The sequence below is a fragment of the Maniola jurtina genome, chromosome 3, assembly GCF_905333055.1.
Source record: "Maniola jurtina chromosome 3, ilManJurt1.1, whole genome shotgun sequence".
Classification (NCBI taxonomy): Eukaryota; Metazoa; Arthropoda; class Insecta; order Lepidoptera; family Nymphalidae; genus Maniola; species Maniola jurtina.
Window position 1 is genome coordinate 5,774,217 of NC_060031.1, and position 17,961 is coordinate 5,792,177.

General features: G+C 35.0%; 1 protein-coding gene and 1 pseudogene across 5 annotated transcripts in view; both read right to left on the reverse strand.

Annotated features, from left to right (window-relative positions):
- The window catches only part of LOC123880913 (RNA-binding protein Musashi homolog Rbp6), a 656,888-nt gene that overhangs the window by 253,484 nt on the left and 385,443 nt on the right, over nt 1-17,961 (reverse strand). The gene's annotated exons all lie outside the window — the stretch shown is intronic.
- On the reverse strand, nt 8,672-9,072 carry LOC123880915 (annotated as a pseudogene).

The following is a 17,961-nucleotide window of genomic DNA, read 5'->3' on the forward strand; positions in this document are numbered from 1 at the left end:
GAATATTATTTTAATGTATTCGTTTGCTTTTGGGCCTTTAATTTGCATGTTACGAGTATTTGCGAATTAAAGAAATTATAATAATTAATTCAGAAGGTGTAAGGCCCTGACAATTAGTGCAGATTTACTCAAGTATACTTAAAAAGCTTGCTTTGCTCGGTCATTATCTTCCAAAAATATTTTAGGAAAGGTAGATGCTTAATAATTACAAGAATAATTATTCACATAACGCTTCCATTCAAAGTCCGCAAAGTTATATAAGCAAATGTGTGATCTATAGACTTATCTGTCTCCTTAATACCTGTTTAATGAAAGGGTTGATCGTAAATCTACGCGTTTAAACTTCATGCAGCGTCCTATTCGGCTTCTCTCGTCTCGTAATTAATGTTCTACGATCATAGAGAAAGTTCACAACTGTATTGAAACTACATAAGTATGAAAGTTTACGTTGAGGTGAGAGTGCTCGAGTTCAACTCTAATACGAGTTAAAATATGTTAATACGATTAATTATATGTGATCAAGGAAATATTCCAATAGAGTGGCCGGCGGGTAAAGTTTTAATATGGCTACATTTTACCTTAGGATTACTTTGAATGTTTAATCTACGGGATAAAATTTGATTTATGTTATACCAGGTAGAAAGTTGAATACTTTTAAGCTTTATTTGTTAAAATATCGATGTAATATTTTCAAGCAATATTGTTCTCACTTAATAGCCAAATGTGAAAAAATACTTTTATACAAAAGGGCTCTATAAATGATATTAAAAAAAGTGCGACTCAGATTTGCGCACCGAGGGTTCCGTACTCAGGTAATTTTTTTCGACCTTTTCCGCGATAAATCAAAAATTATTATGTGCTAGCTAATACCCGTGACTTCGTCCGCGTGGATTTAGGTTTTTCGAAATTCCGTGGGAACTCTTTAATTTTCCGGGATAAAAAGCAGCCTATGTGCTAATTCAGGATATTATCATCTTCATTCCAAATTTCAGCCAAATTTGTGCAGTAGTTTTTGTGTGAAAGAGTAACAAACATACACACACATACATACATACACACAAACTTTCGCCTTTATAATATTAGTGTGATAAAAATATATTAAAATCTGTTTTAGAATATACAGGTAAAGCCCTTTCATATGATACCCCACTTGGTACAGTTATCTTACTTTGAAAATTGACACACATTTTAAATTTTTTTAATGATGTGTACCTACTGTGTAGTTAAAAAATCTTGTAAAATTAAAGTTTCTATTGGATTATAATTCAAATCTTTGTGGATAAAGTCATGGACGTTGTCAAGTAACATCATAAAGTATAATAGCTTTTTCTCGCTACGAAATTTGAGCTAGATAGGTACGAGTAGGTAGATAAGCTAATATTTAATTTAGTTAATGTAAGAATCGTTAATATAAAAATTTGGCTGCGAACTTAGGTCCACCTGCGTACACTAAACTACTTCGGGCACGGCCATTACAATAAATATTCTACCTAATGAATGAACATAAAAGCAAGACCACCGCTAATCGGCATTAAGTATAGATATATGGCGCATGTTAGGCGTTGAATTAGTAAAGAGCAACCCCTAGCTCTCCGGGGAAGCAGCAGTAATAATAACCTTCTAAACAAACTACAAGTAATTACAACAAGAACAACTATTACTTCGTCAAACAGCTTAAGGCGGCGGTCTTGTTTTATATTCAATTATACAGAGCGGTCAATTAGAAAGCAAATACCACGAGTGAGCCTCGCGTTCAAACGATCCGTTTAGCTAAACACCATAATTAACTTATCTTTGACGGCATATTATTCTATCATTTATTTCAGGCCGTGTTTAAAGAGGTCTTTTGCAGGCACATTTTGCTTCCCTCACAATACTCTTATTACCTCTCAAAGCTCATGAGTTAATTTTGGGATACGAGGCAATTAGAAAATATGATTCGGTTAGACGGGTTGATAAAAAAAGTGAGGGATTAGTACTTTAAATAATGATAAAAATTGGAAAAAATAAAAGGAAATTGCGATGACAAAAAGAAGACCTAGCTGATTTTTCATAGCTCTAGGAGCTCTAGTTTATGTAAGTTTTTATTTTGATACGGAAACTATATATATTTGGAATTCACATAATCAAGATCTTTTAATTAATATCAAACTCGATTAATTAACTTTTAGTTGATTTGTTTTTATTAGATATTTTTATAGCTAGCAATATTTCATTATTTTATCAAATTCGAATGAGTAATTTGACAATTGAAAGTGATCCTATTAGAGATGTTAAAATCATTTTCATTTGGTGAAATTGTTATTTTTCTTCATAGTGATTTCATAGGCAATTTTCACGGAAAGTGATTTTTCAATGCGCTTTATTATTTACTAGCAATAATGATCAAGACTAATAGCGCGTAGGTATATTGAACCGGTGTTTTTTCATGAAAAGTAAATTTTTCGCACTTATAAGTGCAAAAATTCACTGAAAATTTCATTAAAAGTAGCAAACAATAATTTGTTTGCTACATTAATTTAACTAGGTATTGTTTCTCTAACTAACACAATGTGTGTTCTCGTTCCCGCACTCTTTCGTGTCTGAGCTCGAGTCGATGACTAAATTTAAACGGTAGAGTAGGATTAAATATAATAATTTTTAAACTTTATGAAATTTTGCTTCATGATTTTTCACAGGCTACTTACTTTAAAAGTAATTTTAAGGTAATATGTAAAATTCCATGTAACAACCAATGAAAAGGCTTTTCTCATGATTTTTCGCATGCTACTTGTGAAATGGCTCTATATCTTTAGAATCAATTAACCCATAAACATACATACATAACTGCCAAACACTAACACTGCCCTTCTGGTAGTCGGATAAAAACACCACCCCTAACAATTAGTCAGAAATCGTATAATACTAGACTGCAATCATCAAAATGAAGTATTTTTTTCTACCTGTGACAAAAATAATGAACTACCTACTAATTATTCGAAGCAGAAAGAAATCTGGAATTAAAATCGGTCTTCCAGGTTTGTTTAAAAATAGACATTTTTCTTCTGAATACTGTCTTTAATTAAAAATCATCTCATTTTGAAATGATGAGTTCACTATTGTTTTTTTATATAATATTAAATTGCCTACTTGAACTTTTAGATAAAGTCAAAATGAACTTATTACCTTGCGCTATATTTGAATACGGTAATTACTAATACATTTCTGACTAAATATTTTATCAGCGTTTTTGTTAATATTCTGGACTCAAACTTCAGATACAATATTTCAATTGAATCAACGACATTATAGCATACACTAAAGCTCATGCCCTTTTTAGTGAAAACTTATAGCTTACCTAGCCTAATTTTTCTATTAGTCACGCCCACCACATCGCAAGACAAAATCAGTCTGAAATGAAGCTTCTGACTCAACCCGGCTCTGCACGAGTGGATTTTCCTTTTATATGTATATATATCGTTGTGTATCCTTTTACAGAATGAATCATAAGCTTAAAATGTTCTAAATAATAGTGAAAACCGCATTAAAATCCACTTAGTCGTGTAGAAGTTATTAGCCGTTACACAAAGCATGCGGATTGCAAAATTTATTATACTACTAGCTGATGCCCGCGACTTTAATCACGTGGACAAAGGTTTTAAAAAAAATCTCGTAGGTCTCTTTAATTTTCCGGGATAAAAAGTAGCTTATGTGTTAAAGCAGGGTATAATCTATCTCCATTCTAAATTCCAGCCAAATCCGTCCAGTAGTTTTTGCGTGAAAGAGTAACAAACATACACACAAACTTTCGCCATTATAATGTTAGTATGACTAAAACAGCTAAGGTCGTCAATAACATTAGTTGTAATCGGATCACAATAGCAACAGTAACTTAGTGCAAGTTTCACGCATCGGAAGGGGGGAATGATATATCGCATCTTGACTAACTGCGTATGATATAAGTTTCATCTATCATCATTGTCGCCACTCCATCATTAGCTGTGTTTGCTCCTCACTGGGACAGAAACATTGGATTGCTGTTAGGCTTTACTAAACTTTCGCAGGTTACCCAGACGGAGTGAAATTGAATTCAGTCTTTATTTCGTGTGCAATAAGAGTGATTTTGTTCCACTTTTATGCGATTTTTGTTATTTTGTGCATTTAAAAAAGTTGCAAATCGTTTTATATTGCAACAATTTAATCAAAAAGCATTAAATGGCTCATCTTGTTTGCTAAGTTGCTGTTAACTTTCACAATATTATTTTTTTAAGATTTCATAAGTAGCTAAAGATTAAATATTTCTAAGAAAACATTCCAATAACGAAACATGAAATACCAGTTTCCATCGTGAGCTGAGATTTCCTTGATCTGTCCCAATGTTTAGTCTTAAGTACTTTTATGTAGGAAAACAAGCCTTACATGTAAAGAACTTCCCGTCTAACCGTTAAAAAGAAAAGGGTAAAAATTAAAAAAAAAACGCTCAGAGTTCCTATTACTGCTTAAAAACTTAAGCCATAACTTTAAGCATCTTTGTGTTTGTCACTCCAAAGTTCAAACATACTTTTTTCTTTTGACGGCGATCCAAACAATTTAAATGTACTTTGATGTAAGTAATAGCTTGTTAATTATTTAGCTACCGCAGCAACGTAAGTACAGATTTTTGACTAGAGTTCTTTGCAGAAAAAAGAGGTAGAATTGACGAGTGTGTCAAAAATTTGCTTACTTAACAGTTTACGTTTCTGGCAAAAACGTAATCAATACATCGATCACCTGTTTGTCAGCCTGTTGCTCAGCGTCTGCGCTAACGCAAGGTATAGTACGCGACAGGTCTAGATGGCAATCGGGTTGGGCTGCACAACCCCCGCGCTAACCGTGTGCGGGCGAGAGCGGGTGACGTGTGGTTGTGTGGGGCGTCCCGCTACCTCATACCTCGATTGCCATCTCAACCTGTCCCGAACTATAGGTATATTTTTACATGGACAAAAAGTGATCAAGCTTTATAATATAAATTACCTCTAGATAACATTATCACTCCACGTGGACGTGGTTTGTGGAAATCTTTAGAAGAGATCTATGTCATAGCAAGAGATTTCCATCGGTTTAGACGACGACTAAGTAGTTATTTAATTATCTCGCGCGGTGGAAAATATCAGCTCTACCGCCAGGTGGACGGACGTAGGCGTTCGCTTTAATAATCCTTATTTTCTGCTAAATCAAAGTTAGTAAGAACTACGAAGTACAATGACGTAGTGACAAAACTTAGGACGAGACGCCCACTGTTTGGCCGTGTGAATAAAAAGCAGTTCAACTTTTAAAAAATTATTATGGATGGAACGAAGGTAATTAGTATTAATCAACCTGAAAGAAAATATTTAACGTTTTTGTTACGTCAATTTTTATATAGGTCACTACCTTCAATTTTTAAAGGGATAAATACTCTGAATCACAGTCTCTACTATTTAAAGGAAGTCTATGTGCTTAAAGCTACAAAGTCACTCTAGCTATGCTATATTTGCTGTACTTAAGTACCTATCACAGTATGTATACTCGAGTCTATTTCTCTGTTTGTACACTAAGTATTTGGTTTTTAATCCCTAGAACTATGTACGTTTTTATACTAATTAAGCTATCACAAATCTTCATCTTTGTATAATACTAAGTTCTACCAATTGCGTAGCTACATACATAACTAAGTACTGCTACATATTCTACCTATTCACATGTATCTACCTACAAAAAAATTCTTCTAAAGTGTTTCGCACTGCTTAGTCTAGACCAATTTCTACTATAAAGGATGCTAATATTCATGTTATATCTATAGCACATACTCGTACCTACATAAGTGAAGTAAGTATACACGTATAATATTATAATGCTATACTAAAATATATTTTCATAGCCATTATTCTTAATGTTCAATGTACATGCATTCTCTATGAGATATCCTACGCATTGTTCTACAAAGTGCAATCTTATTGTTTCACGGACAGTAAAACAATTTTAGAAGAGATTCGAGTATTCTGAATTCGTATGATACTTTTAAACTTTTTACTGCTTTCCATGAGTTATTTATCTTTTAAAAGAGTAGGTACATTTATTAAATGTTTCACGTTTCGTTACTAAAAGTTTTATTTATTCTTTCACCATTAGCTTTTCTTATGATAAGGGGAACAAAATGGGAAAACGGATAATGCCACGATAATACCTCATTCTGGTGGTCCCCTACTTTAGTGGATACCCGAGTAAACATTTTCCATCATATATTTTGTCACAGTAGGTATACTTTCTAGACAAGATTATTTGAGCATTGTTATTATAACTGATCTCGATATAAACAGCTCTATTGCCACAGCTCCACATGAGTGATATAACATACTTATTTACTTCTGTAACATAGTATACCTTACCTACCAGTAAGGCTCACTTATGTATAGACAAATGAACGTACCTATTCGGTATACGTATAAACCTTCCTCGTAAAATGTTTAAATGATGGCGGAAATCACATTAAGATTCACGTTTGGAAGTTTTAAGAAAATACACAGACCTACTTGGATTGTGACTTTATTTTTACTGCTTTATTTATACCTACTCTATGATTATTATTAGGTATATGTATTACATCTCGCCCTTTAAAAGTTACAATGATTACAGGGAAATTCATGGAAAAATGAGTGTTTATCACAATGGATACAGTTGTACAATCACGCTTTCCACGTTGCCATGTCACCCATACAATACCCACTATGTAGCTACTCCTTTACACAATAATATGATTGTTGTTTAATGCACAGAACATAAACTGATTGACTTTTACGAGAAGTCACGCAAATCAAATATTAGAACCTTAACGTACAAGTGTAAATTAAAAATTTATAACACCCCCGACAAGTGAAGTTACAGTAACTAGAAAAGACCGAAAAGACCTGATAACTTTCAAACGGCTGAACCGATTTTCTTGGACTATTCCGCGCCTACGATCCAAAGTATCATAGTTTTCCAAAACATCATTTTCAAATAAATAATTATGTATCGAGGCAACGTCCATCTTGACAGCTTGACATTTGTCAATTGACATAATATTATGAACCTAACGGTTATGTAACCTTCTTTTTTACAAGAAAACTAGAAAAGAGCTGATAACTCTTAAACGGCTGGACCAATTTTTTTGGATTATAGCTAAGAACACTCTCGATCAAGCCACCTTTCAAACAAAAAAAACTAAATTAAAATCGGTTCATTCGTTTAGGCGCTACGATGCCACAGACAGATACACAGATACACAGATACACAGACACACAGATACACAGATACACACGTCAAACTTATAACACCCCTCTTTTTGGGTCGGGGGTTAAAAATACCTATGATGGGAATTTTTCTATATATTAGGTACGTATTAAACTTTCATTTGAGACATTTTTTTACTCCCTAATAGTTTTATTGTAAGTATATGATAATAGTTTGATGTCAGACGTTTTCCATTAGGAAATTACAAATGCTTTCAAAACTTGTGAAAAGCTCTAAATTGTGCAAAAATTTGTCTTATTTCAAAAGCATCTTGAACTTTAACGTCAGTTTAAACTTTCGTAGCAATTGTAGATTCTCGGAATCGCGCGTTTGAAATGAAATCTCTGTATAATAACTGCATCCGTTAAAATGAAATACTGCAGAAATGGATTGTGCATGTATTAAAATTAATCGAACGCCTGTGCGATAAATCAAGAATAACACTTGGCTAAAAATATTTTCGTAACAGAAATTTCTTGGCGCGTATTTAAGTAATGCGGTTGAGTTTGCTCGGCCGGCTGTGTGAGCGTGAAAGAAACAAAAGCAACAGCAATGCTACAGGTGATTTTCATCATCTAATTGAGAATATTGAATGCATTTCAATAAAAATTATATTGCATTTTTTCACTGACAGTTTCACGTGAAGCACAGGAGTAAGTTAGCACAATCTAGTAGTTACTTGAAAGGTAATAGAGTTATATCAAACTTTGCTATATTGCTCTATTTATTTCTACAAAACTATGACTTTTCAGATATATTGACAATTTTTTTTTATTAAAAAATTGCCATACTACAGTACATACCTGTTTCCTTCGAAACTTTAGGCAACACTCAAACTTTTATTAATTGCTTTTTACCTGTATTTTTAATATTTAATAATAATTTTCACTATTTTCGTAAAATTTTCAAACTTTTTCACGCTCACACTGACGGAAAAGTGTCAATTAATACCACCCCAATTTTAGACTCCCATAAAACAACCTACCGGCATGTTTAAGAAAAGCCCTAAACTTGAACAATTCACAGTTAATATCACCGTTACATGCAATCCTACAATTTTATTTCTAGCTATTAGCAACTCTTATCTTATCGTAAAATTTCGTACATTAATACAAAACATTACGGCCGTACGCTGATTTGGATCCGTTCGAAAGGAGCGTAACGGACGCTTTTCGCACTGAATACTTTTGCACGGTCAGGTCGTTTATCTGTTTGTTGTTTTTATCGAGGGTCGAAAGCGACCGGAGAGCGACACGACGGCGCCGCGCGGCCGACGGCGGCCACTCGCGGCCCCGCGAAGTGCATCCGAGGCGCGCACTCCACTCGACAAACTTTACGCTCCCGAAATAAACTTTTCGCAACGCGCGCTATCGATCACGAGAGCTGGTCTGCTGGACGCGTACTAACCCTGAGCGCTGTGCGGGTCGGGTCCGGCTCGGAGATCGGCTGCGGGAGCACTCGCGCGGTTGCGATCGGGAGCACTGACTTGAGCACTTTGGACATGTAAAGTCGGAGCGGACACGTGATGAGAGCGCGCGGCGCGGCCGGCGTCGGCGCGAGAGGAGCGGCGCGGCCGAGTGAGCGAGCGGAGAGTCCCACGCGAACGGCCCCACGCGCCAGGCGGCGCGCGCACGGCCCGCCCCGCATCGACCGCCACCCCCACCCCACCGCCGCGCCGCCGCCCCCCCGGCCCGCAAGCGACGCCCGACTGTTTTTCTCTCGGCACCGACCGGGGGACGCACCTGATTTTTTCCGTGATATTTTTTCCTCCCTCTCCTCGCGACGCGATCCGTTCGCTTTCATTACGGTTTCGAGTTTGATTTATCACCGCGGCGGCTCTGAAATATTCTTGCGATGGAACCGGCTGTCGAACTCTTACCTCCAATTAGCATTGATTTATTGAAATTATGGACAGTTTAAGTAACCCTGACCCTTCAAAGATCACATAATTGACGTATCAACATTGTTTTAATTTTATTAAATTGATTCTTAAAAATAATAGATATTCATACATTATTTTATATCAATTTTTAAAATAAACTACTTTCTTATATGACACAGTAATTCTTTTTACGTTGTATTAAAAATAAAAATTGCTTTCATGTTCCTCTCAGATATGTTGATTTTAACAATGTTTACATTCGCTTATAAAGACAGCGCAATAAATAAAATGGATTATTTTATCCGATCCTCGCGACATTTTTGAATATCGAATGGTAATCGAATGCACGTAAGTTAGCGTATTCGTTAAGCGTAGCACCTGCTACGGCGTAGCTGATGCCTCCTTTGCATCGACTCTCCGTGGGCTAGCGATTGGTATGCAGCGACCACTCGGCCGCTCACAGCTCAACAACTAACATATTTGGCTGTGATTCAATTTGAATATTTTCATATTTGTGTCATAACTTTCGGTAAAGAGGAAAACAAAAAGTGGCTCGACGGGAGCAAGAAGTTATTTGTAAACGTTGACGTCTCGGTATTTCCATGCAAAGTATGAGGCACCCTTGTTCCATTTTAAAATTGTTTCGGTGGTCGGTATGCGGTTTCGTTTCTGTTTCGTGAAGAACTATGTTGTCGAGATTGTGTTATGAGTAGTTATTGCATATGTAGCAATAAAAGTTTAGAGACACTGACGAATGCAATATAGAGAGTTGGCATAGAATTGCAAAACTTTGATAGTTTTTTGATAATCTCAGATATCCCTTTGTTAAGTAATGGTATAGGGGACAAGTATTTATTGAATTCATTCTAGTTTTATAGCGCGTACATTTTGTGCAAAAACTTTTGATTTCGTAAAATTCGTTTTCTTATAAAAGAAACTTGACTAAATAACTTTCATCAAAGTTGCTTACAATAAGATTGTTGTCACAATAATTCCTTTGATTGTTGACTTGAACTTAACAATGTTTTGAGCAAAACAAACTTGGCTATTTGTGATGATTATTCGTGTGCACAGGTATGTTATTAACTTTGCAAAGCTTTATAAGAAAATTAGTCCTATTGGGTGGTACCTAGGGACAAAGTAGGTCCTACTGCATTTTTTTATATTATAAAGTAACATTTTAACCTTTCAAGAGATTCTTTTTTTTACTAGACATTATTTATAATGATTAATAACAAACTAAGATCCCTGGAACCTGAACTGTTAAAAGTACAGTTCTTGTACTAACATCGCCTATAGTTTAGCCTGAGATTTCACTTGTATCTTCGAGATCGTTAAATTCCAGGGAAGACAAGTGACACTAAATAGAAAACTCACTTACAGAGAAAAGCGTCTACCTGTAGTTTTGCTTTATTTTATTTTGCAGCAATAAAACGTCCAGGTATCGCTTTTGATAACAATGTTTGTAACAAAAACATAAATGGTAGAGCGGGTTCACTCAATTCTTATAAATTTTATACAAAAACCATTTCTTGAAGATTTTATTCCTCGCTACATAACGTATTTGTACGTAATTTATAATATGTGGATGAGAAATAAAAGTTAATTATAAGTAAAAGGCATTGGTAACAAGCCTTAACTCTCAGATCTCACACAATTATAAGTATATTATTTATAAAAAAAAATAACTTAGAATAATTAGTTTTATAATATAAAGACAGATAATAGCTACATTAGGTATGATGCTAATATAGATTGTACCTATTTTAAATTTGATTAGGCATCCCTAACCAAGAATTAACTAAATCACTGAACAGACTCTACGTAAGTACTAAGATAATATTATAACAATTTACTCTTGTTAAAATATAATCAGTACAAGAATTTTGAGGCTTTACTTATGTGTAAACCAAAAAATTCATATAAACAGCACTTGAATTAGTTTGGCATAATTTACTGTTCCATATTATAGATATTATTTATAAAGCAAAATATAAATTCAAGAGGCAGGTCACCAGTTTTCCCCTTACCTGAGCTAGTCCCCAACGGAAACGTTAAAATAAGTGCAAGTGCCGTCCAGTCGCCGCGCTAGTAAATAAAGAAATAATAATAACGCTTTTATTCGACACTGAGTGCCATAGCGGCAGTAACATACGCTGATGGTTCCAGCGTAATGTCAAAGCAAACGTCAAAGTCGTAACTTGGCGGCGTTCATTAAAAAAGCCCACAAAACGGTTTGTACAACATGCTTTCCGACAGCGGAGCGGTAGAAATTAAAAATAATCACCGGTACGCGGCACGAAAGCAGAGATATGAAAAATAAGGGTGACCGCAGACATTAGGCGAGACAATAAAAATGTATATTTTGCCGACCTTCTCTGGCGCGGTGATCAGCGCATACCTAATCTGTGGTATCTATTTATAATTCCTCACCTATGGTGTTGAAACGTGGACACTGACAAACGGCCTTGTCCACAAATTCAAAGTTGCTCAACTATGGACCGACTATTTATAACGCAGCTGGCGGGAAGTGGCTGGATAAGGAAGACTGAGGACCGGGTGTGGTGGCGCTGTTTAGGGAAGGCCTTTGTCCAACAGTGGACGTTCATTATGGATAGACTGATGATGATGATGATTTATAATTTCTAAATTGATCAAAACTACGAGATTCTTCAGCTGTGGCTTACTCCTCCATACCCTACCGACAAAGCCGTGTAGGCAAGCTATCAAGCATTCCAGTACGATATCAAAACGTCTTGTGAAAAATATTACCAGCTAGCCACTGTTGCCCACGACTTTTTTGTAAAAAATCTTGGGAAATGTTTGTTTTCTTAGGATAAAAAGTATACTAGATCCTTTTGCAGGTGTGGCTTTGTGTTTTAGTGCAATGATTATGTAGTAGAGAGATGAAGAAGTAACAAACACACACATTTATATTTCAAATGTTATAGTAGTAGAACTATAGACATATAATAAACTTTTGGATTTATAATATTAGAAAGTATATAGATATAGATAAATAGATTGGGTTATTTTAAAAGACTATTGTGTCTAGCGTGTGTATTACACCTAAAAGAGCATCTACCTGCGACTGGGTCAGAATATACAGATCTGGGATTACATAGGGCTAGAATCTTACGTGATAGTACTAGAGCTGAAACGCCTTTTGTTTGTGTACGAGCCATGATTAATTATGTGCTGCGTGTGGCAAGAGCCATATACAGTATGGAAGAATGTCAGCCCCCCGTCATCTCCAGATATCGTGAAAAATTGCTAAAGCTAGATAGACTATAGATACTATACATTCTACAGATGTACAGTGTTTATAATATGTACTGGATGATTAACACTGCTGATTAGATGATCAAAAGAACCGTGATAGCCTAGTAGTTAGGACGTCCACCTCTCTCGGGAGGTCTAGGGTGTGGTTCCGGGACGCACCTCTAACTTTTTGGACCTATGCACGTTTTAAGCAATTCGATTTCCCTTGATTTCATGGTAAAAAAAAACATCGAGAGGAACACTACATGCTTGAAAGTTCTCCATTCTCAAAGGTGAATGAAGTCTGCCAATCTGTACTTGACCAGCGTGGCGGACTATGGCTTAAACCTTTCTCATTACCCGTGCTCAGTAGTGAGCCAGTGATGGGTTGATCATGATGACGGTGATTAAAACTGAAATTTAAAATATTACAGACTACCTTTGTCTGTGAATTCTTCACGTGAATTTTTTGCGTGGATTCAGATTTTTTCAATCCCGTGGGAACTTTTGTTTACTGGGGATAAAAAGGAGCCTAGATAATTTTGTGCATAGTTTTCTGCCTGCGGAAATCTCGTCGAACTGGTGTAACCGTTTCGAAGATCAATCAACCTGAATAAAAATACAAAATTTTAAAAATGGGTGTCTTGTTTCAGTAAAAAAAAAAACCAAAAATTTCGTTAATATTTGTAATAGTGATAAATGTGATAGGGACCTATGACTTATAACACTACAGCGCATAACACTATGCCAGAGCGGTCACCAAAAATAATAATATATCAGACTAGTGTCTACCCGCGGCTTGACTCGGTGAGAATATAAATATACCTAAAAACCCTCAATTCCCTATCCCATGGGAATTTCAAAAACCGGCCTTATATTTGTGTACACCATAAAGAGTAACTATGTGGATTTTTAGGGTTCCGTACCTTCAAAATAAAAATGGAACCCTCATAGGATCACTTTGTTCTGATCTGATCTGTTTGTCTTTCCGTCTGTCGTGTCTGTCAAGAAGCCTGTAGGGTACTTCCCGTTGACCTAGAATCATGAAGGTAGGTAGGTCTTATAGCACAAGTAAAGGGAAAATCCGAAAACCGTGAATTTGTGGTTACATCACAAAAAAAATAATTAAAGTGTGTTCATGAACAAATAATAATTAGTATTTTCAATTTCCAAAGTAAGATACTAGATAACTATACTTACCAAGTGGGGTATCACAATTTGAAAGGGCTCTACCTCTAAATTCTTAAACAGTTTTTTATTTATATAGTTTTGATTTATCGCGCAAAATGTCGGAAAAATACCTAAGCATGGAACCCTCGGTGCACGAGTCAACACGCACTTGGCCAGTTTTTTACTTTCTAGGTCCAAGGGTTTGGGATGTGCGAGTGAGTTAGTCAGCAAATAGGACTTTTCATTTTATGTATTTAGATATTTTTATTGTACGTTCTATATTGTGAAAAAAAACTATCAAAAACTATCAAAATGATAACTATTAAATTTAGAACAAAGAGAAAGTTATATTGACTATTTGAGTGGAAGATAACTAGGTGAATTGATATGTCTTAAAACAATAAATGAAATCCAATTGAAAAATGTTGCACAAGCTCCTAACGGTCCTCTGTATGGTTCCAACTCGTTAAAGACCTAAGCGGACGAATAGCAGTTCCTAATCGAATCACAATCCGCACTGACGTAACGACGGGCTTTGGTTGACAGTCCTCGGGGACAATAGAACATTATTATGAACGATAGTTGCTTATTAGACAACGTCTTTACGCTATCACTACCCGTAATATTATAAAGGCGAAAGTGTGTTTGGTTGTTAGTTTATTGGTTTACCTTTCAATAATGTCGCAACGGAACATTGACGTAATTTTTTTCATAGGTATAGTTAAAAACTTGCATAGGGACATATAGGCTACTTTTTATATTGGGAAATCAAAGAGTTTCTAAGAGATTTAAAAACACATATATCTACGCGGACAAAGTCGCGGGAATCCTTTTCTCTTTGTTTTTTCGGGGTTTGTTCCTTGTTGTTCAATATTATAAGGTAAGTCTTTTTAATTCACTTATCTACTGGAAGGTATTTATTTGGCGTAAGATTTCGGTCGCGCCTACATTATACTTTATTACTGGCAAAATATAAGAATTTTAAACCTTCTGCCCAGCAATTAAACGTTTCTCATAGATATCGATTTAAGAGTGGGTTTATAAAAGTGATATATTGAATTAACGTACTTTTAATAATAATTCATTGTTACTTTTAATCTCGGCACTAATTTAGTTAAATTTTTATTATTTAAAAGTTAAAAATCAATTTAGTTCTTAAGTAGTTGTTTAAGTTGTAGTTGGAGGTAGTTGTTTAAGTTGTAGTTAAAAGTCAATTTAGTTAAACCAAAAACCTATATCGATTTATCTAAACCAGTACCAATGCTTTCTGTCATGTTCACAATAAATAAACTCTGTATTTGACTTGAGCGTGTCACACACCCTTTTGAGAAACAATCCAGTGTATGGTTTTGAATCACTAAGGGCCATGGTACACAGGAATATCTAATCGAATCACAATGTTCAGTGACGTAACGGGCTTTGGTTGACTATCTTTACACACTCGTCCCTCCTCAGGGACCGTAGACCTTTGTACAATCTGCTTGTTCATATTTGAGATGTTTTGCTCTAGTCGTTATGTTATCACTACTATATACTACAAAATATTAACAACACATACCAGTATTATAAATGCGAAAATATGTCTGTCTGTCTGCTTGTCTGTCTTTCTGCTAGCTTTTCATTTGGATTAAAGAGTTCCCATGGGATTCTTAAAAGCCCTTAGTTTAACAGATTTATACGGAATCGGTATAGAGGTAGCTTACGTCTCAGAAATTGATATAGGAAACTTTTATCCCGGAAAATTAAATAGTTCTCACGGGATTGAAAAAACCTGAATCCACGCGGCTGAAGTCGTGGGCATCATCTAGTACTTAGGTATACTTGGGTATCCTTTCATGACGCGTTTTAACTCCCGACCCAAAAAGAGGGGTGTTATAAGTTTGACGTGTTTTTTTGTGTATCTGTCTGTGGCATCGTAGCTCCTTAACTAATGAACCGATTTTAATTTAGTTTTTTTTTGTTTGAAAGGTGCATGGCTTGATCGAGAGAGTTCTTAGCTATTCCAAGAAAGTCGGTTCAGCCGTTTGAAAGTTATCAGCTCTTTTCTAGTTACTGTTCACTTGTCGGGGGTGTTATAAATTTTTAATTTACACTTGTTGTATTTCGTTTTCAAATTAAGAACATAGTGAAAATTGCTTAAAGTATGAACAAGTTACTGGTTAAGTCAAACGAGAGAGTCACTAGGCGAGATAATAGGTACCTAAGTATTTTTAATCGAATGTTCATTTTTTGTTACATTTTTATGCCCCAAAGCTAACATAGTATCTGGAGAAGGAAATAAAATACATTCATTCAGGAAAAAATAAAAATACACGCTGACGTAATATCGCAGTACGTACGCAGTAATATCCAAATGTAGGTACCCTAATTTTACAAACTAAACGGGCTATTTTTCAAGTTACCACTTCTATTGCTAATTTAATCAGAGTTGTCACAATTTAAGTTGAGTTTATTTTGGCGTATTTAAATTAGAGATTTAAGAGATTAAAGGTTCGTGACTATACTTCGTTAATGAAATAACTAGATTACCAACAATAAACATTGTTTTTTGATGTAAATAATCAAAGAGTTTAGTGATGATATTGTTTAAAAATATAACTAGGTAAGTACTTAAAGATCAGGGTAAAGATTAAGTAAACCACTGGAATACAGAATACTTTTTTGATTACATTAAGTAGCCTACTTAGTTTGCTATAGATATGTGTTTCAATTATTTTTGGCATTATATTTGGTACCTATTTTATACATGGTATAATATTGTATATTAAATCATTGATAAGAGCAACCGCCGAGTTTCTTGCTGATTCTTCTGGTAGGTAAAGGCTTTCCGAACCAGTGATAGATGCATTTGACGATTCAAAAGTACTTGTAACTAACTTGTAATTATTTTTAAATCCTATTCGTCAGTAGTCAGTAGGTACCTATTATATATTTTTTTAAGAGCCACTTACTTCATTTTTACTTACTATTATTAATGCTAAAGTGTGTCTGTCTGTCGGTCTGCTAGATTTTCACGGCCCATCTGTTTAACCATTTTTGTGGAAATTTGGTACCATTCCATAGAAGAAGGACATAGGCTACTTTTTGTCCCGGAAAAGTTTCCATAAGATTCTTAAAACCTCATAGACAAAGTCGCGGGCATTATTTATTTGGTGCAGAGGTAACTTGCAACCTAGAGACTGGCATAGGCTTGATACCTGTCAGTTTAGTTAAGTTACGAGATTTTGTACAACATAATTAGCACCAATGTTCATAACAAAATCTTATTAATAAATTTCGTATCGAATAAAAGGCAATTTCAAATTTTAATGAACCCGTAAGCCTTTTTTAATCCGGGAAAATTTTAAACAAAATGGGTTCATTTTCTGAGGGCTAACTTAAATCAATGTGATTACATGATCGGCTGAAATGATAGTATGAAACAGATAAATCTCTCATCAAATACAATCAGAAGTTGCCTGGACAGGGCTTAAGGCCTAGCCTTGCCGGTTTCCTCCGGGCAAATTTCATTACCACTTGCTTCTGCCATAATCCCCTGGACCAGTGCTTAATCTACCCTGGTTTGATTCCAACTCCAAAGAGCTACTTGCTTCATTTTTGCGTATAATCCATTTTTAATTGCCTTCTCGCTGACATTATTAAATTTTCAAGCAGAAATTAATTACAAAAACAAGTTTCAACCGCAGTGACAACTGATTTTATCGTTTTGATGTTTGTTTAAGAACACTTTAGGTTTCGGTGAACCGCCTCTGTTTGTGATAATCGGTGTTATTTATTTATTGCTTTAGAAAAGTTGTTTTTTTGGAATAACATTGAAGTGAAAACTTCTTTAGACGCGTCGAGCGATTTTGGGATGAATAAAAACATCAAAGTCGCGTCAAGTATATCTGTAGCTGTAAGTAAGTGTTGCAAGTATGATATGCACGTTTGATAATATTACAGTTACAGTCTCCACTGACTACCATTTTTTAGTAAGCTTAATTGTCACAGTTTTGGATCAATTCATAGAAAACTTTCACAATTTAAAAGCGCATAAACAGACCTAAGCATGGCTTTTTTCACAGAGAAAGGTAAGAATGAATGCCTATGCCTTTTATGTTCATGAATACCTACTTATCACTTGAATACCTTCCTTCGATGAAGAATTATTATTGACTACATGTCAATGCTATTATTTCACCTAATAGTGTAAATGCAAGTATAAGTAGAACGTAAAACATCAGAAACTTCTTGTATAAAACTGTGTCTAAAAATAAGATTCAACTGGAATTTGAGTCTGTGCTCGAATAAAGACCTAAAAGTAAACAAATTTGAAACAAAAGTTTACCTAGTACAAAATATTGAAATTTAAATTTTGTTTGTTTAAAAATATTCGAGAA